This window comes from Salvelinus namaycush, chromosome 6 (assembly GCF_016432855.1).
Source record: "Salvelinus namaycush isolate Seneca chromosome 6, SaNama_1.0, whole genome shotgun sequence".
Lineage (NCBI taxonomy): Eukaryota > Metazoa > Chordata > Actinopteri > Salmoniformes > Salmonidae > Salvelinus > Salvelinus namaycush.
This window is the reverse complement of record NC_052312.1, coordinates 11,977,228-11,981,527: the sequence shown is the minus strand read 5'-3', so window position 1 is coordinate 11,981,527 and position 4,300 is coordinate 11,977,228.

The following is a 4,300-nucleotide window of genomic DNA, read 5'->3' as shown; positions in this document are numbered from 1 at the left end:
AAGCTGTTAAGCCTAGGAAGATTGTTTTTATTATTTTTTGTTACGTGCTGATCTAACACTAGTTTTGCCTTTTAGATCATGAATATGATTATATGGACAGGGGGGACCTGTATGAATACGAGCCCTGATCATCTTGATTGATGAACAAAATGTAACAGGTTTAAAGTTCGGAACAGTTCATGCATATATTATGATGACGTTTTGGACTACGGCAAGGGATTTTTCGGCTGTTCGGGCACACATTTTTTTCTCTCGAGGCAACCTGAAGTCGGTAGCTAAAGTCGACGCCCCCTCGGCGATTGGTTAACGGTAGGGATTCTTCAATGAAATGCCAGTTGTCGTTCAATGAGAGATGACTCGTCCTCATGCACATTTTTTTATTTGACAAATACTGCACCAAACATCCTAGTCAGATGCAAAATTGCGCGATTAAGATCTCCTCTGCAAAAATGTCAAAATGAATGACAGATTTCTTGAGTCATCTTCCTTTAATTCTGACAATGTATGAGGAGGTGTATACTGGCTGGACAAACAGTACTATTGCCTCTAATTCTTCAAGCGAAGGTCTGTGTGGACTTGTCTACTACCAAAGAGGATCCGCCCTGGTTCCGGCAGTCACACTAGGCCAAACAAATAAGATTAGATTTTTGGATTGCCGAGATTAAAGGATATCCAATGTTGCTCATCAAACAAGGGTGATTCTCTTGCCTTCATTCTCGACTCACTTCAACAAGAGCTTGTCTATAGGGCTGTCTTTCGCCCTGTTATCATGACGTGTTGCTGAGGACAACAAAGCAGCCAAAGCCTTTCATTCTCTCTCCATTTCTCTCTTTGCTCTCCTCCTTGTTTGATCTGACGTGTGTTCGCCACGCATCAGCTGTAACCTTTAGAATTTTGGTTGAGTGGCTCGATGTTGTGCGTTTTCATTTGCACAAATTGTCAGAGATTCACTTCTGACTGGAGTAATGGAAAGATGAAATTGACACTGATTGTTCTTTCCTCATGTTAATAGCATGTTCACTGTAAAAGGCTTTTCATACAGCATTCAGATTTTAGCATGGTCACTTGGTTTGGAGTAAGAGGAATAAGATTTATGAACAGTCAAAATCATGTTTTTCATGAAATTGGATGATATTTGAAGGAAAACAGATCAAAGTATGATGACTAAAGTTTGATAAAGTTTTATCGTAAGGTTACTGGTCCCCTACCCCATGTCAAACACTTGGATTCATTATTAAGGGGACAAGGTGACATCACCTTACCTCAAATTTAATACACCAATGGGAACATGCTATTCTGTTACTAAATTTAAATAAGTACCACCATCATAACCAGCATCAGAGAAGATGTTTGCAGAGGGGCGTGGTTTATATAGCTAGATAGCTACTCTGCTGCCAAAATGTGACTGTAGGGTGTTAGAAAATGTAATTCAAAGTTTACCCTATTCACCTATTGCAAAGATACTTATTGTTTCCCCTTTCATCTGTCTGGTGTTTATCTAGTTACTGGCTAGCTAGGTCTTCAGCCAGCATGGAATAAGGGGGGGGTTGTTCAAAACTCTGACGCAGTTGTCAAGTCAACACATATGTCAGTGCTGTTGTGAACCGCATCCCAAGAAACATGCCGAAGAAGAGATGTATAAAAATACAAAAATACAAAATGAATATCATAGATGCAATTTCATTGTTGTACGAGTTTCTTTGTGTATCACCAAATTTGCTTGAGATGACCACTGCAACACTGCTCATTGCATCCAAATTGTCTGACATACTGTGCCTTCGGAAAGTATTCAGACCCCTTGACTTTTTCCTAATTTTGTTACGTTACAGCCTTATTCTAAAATTGATTAAATAAATAAAAATCCTCAGCAATCTAAACACAATGCCCCATAATGACAGTGAAAACAGGTATATTTATATAAGTATTTAGACCCTTTGCTATGAGATGAAATTGAGCTCAGGTGCATCCTCTTTCCATTGATCATCCTTGAGATGTTTCTAAAACTTGCTTTGAGTCCACCTGTGGTAAATTCAATTGATTGGACATGATTTGGAAAGGCACACACCCACAGTTGACCGTGCATGTCAGAGCAAAAACCAAGCCATGCGGTCGAAGGAATGGTCTGTAGAGCTCTGAGACAGGATTGTGTAGAGGCACAGAAGGGTCCCAAAAAATGTCTGCTGCATTGATGGTCCCAATGAACACAGTGGCCCCCATCATTCTTAAATGGAAAAAGTTTGGAACCACCAAGGCTCTTCCTAGAGCTGGCCGCCGGCCAAACTAAGCAGTCGGGGGAGAAGGGCCTTGGTCAGGGAGGTGACCAAGAACCCGATTGGTCATTCTGACAGAGCTCTAGAGTTCATCTGTGAAGATGGGAGAACCTTCCAGAAGGACAACCATCTCTGCAGCACTCCACCAATCAGGCCTTTATGGTAGTGGCCAGGTGGAAGCCATTAAAAGGCACATGACAGCCAGCTTAGAGTTGGCCAAAAGGAAACTAAAGACTCTCAGACCATGAGAAACAAGATTCTCTGGTCTTGATGAAACCAAGATTGAACTATTTGGCCTGAATGCCAAGCATCATGTCTGGAGGAAACCTGGCACCACCCCTACGGTGAAGCATGGTGGTGGCAGCATCATGCTGTGGGGATGCTTTTTAGCGGCAGGGACTGGGAGACTACTCGGTATCAAGGGAAAGATGAACGGAGCAAAGTACAGAGAGATCCTTGATGAAAAGTGCTCAGGACCTCAGACTGGGGCAACAGTTCACCTTCCAACAGGACAACGACCCTAAGCACAGTCAAGACCAGTCTCTGAATGTCCTTGACTGGCCTAGCCAGAGCCCGGACTTGAACCCGATTTGATCATCTCTGGAGAGACCTGAAAATAGCTGTGCAGCAACACTCCCCATCCAACCTGACCGAGCTTGAGAGGATCTGCAGAGAAGAATGTGAGAAACTACCCAAATACAGGTGTTCCAAGCTTGCGTCATACCCCAAAATACTCGATGCTGTAATCGCTGCCAATGGTGCTTCAACAAACTGTGTAAAGGGTCTGAATACTTATGTAAATGTATATTTCATTTTTGTCATTATGGGGTATTGTGTGTAGATTGAGGGGGGGGGGGGGGGGGACGATTGAATAAGGCTGTAACGTAACAAAATGTGGAAGAAGTCAAGATGTCTGAATAGTTTCTGAAGGCACTGTAGGCGTTTCAAAGAGCTGTCAGTCAAGGTGAACTCATGAATATAAATCCCCCGCCCACTCAGCCTGTCTTTTCAAACGTCCCGGTAGTTAGCCATGACAGGAAAAGTACTTTTCATAATGACTGTCCAGGACCGTTTAATGTGGCCAATAGGTCATGTGTATCATGCAAATTTCAAATAAAAATGCATACTGTGATTTGTATTTAATTTGTCAAATGAAATATAAAATTGTCTTAATTGGGATTTTTCCCTAAGGGTTATTAGTGTCATGTTTCCCCTATAATTTCTCCTATACAGAACTTTGACAATTACTAGTCAGGAAAAATATATGTTACCTTTCCTATTTAGGTAATTATTTAGAATTCCAGTGTGGCCTTATAGCATGTTACACACAGCCTAAACCTTGTTTCTGTGGGAAGAAAAAATATTAACACAACATGCAAAAACTTCAAAGATTTTACTGAGTTACAGTTCATATAAGGATATTAGGCCCTAATTTATGGATTTCACATGACTGGGAATATACAGCTGAAGTCGGAAGTTTACATACACCTTAGCCAAATACATTTAAACACAGTTTTTCACAATTCCTGACATTTAATCCTAGTAAAAATGTCCTGTCTTAGGTCAGTAAGGATCACCACCTAATTTTAAGAATGTGAAATGTCAGAATAATAGTAGAGAATGATTTCTTTCTTTCATCACATTCCCAGTGGGTCAGAAGTTTACATACACTCAATTAGTATTTGGTAGCATTGCCTTTAAATTGTTTAACTTGGGTCAAACATTTTGGGTAGCCTTCCACAAGCTTCCCACAATAAGTTGGGTGAATTTTGGCACATTTTTCCTGAAAGAGTTGGTGTAACTGGGTCAGGTTTGTAGGCCTCCTTGCTCGCACACGCTTTTTCAGTTCTGCCCACAAATTTTCTATAGGCTTGAGGTCAGGGCTTTGTGATGGCCACTCCAATACCTTAACTTTGTTGTCCTTAAGCCATTTTGCCACAACTTTCGAAGTATGCTTGGGGTCATTGTCCATTTTGGAAGACCCATTTGCGACCAAGCTTTAACTTCCTGACTGATGTTGCTTCAATATA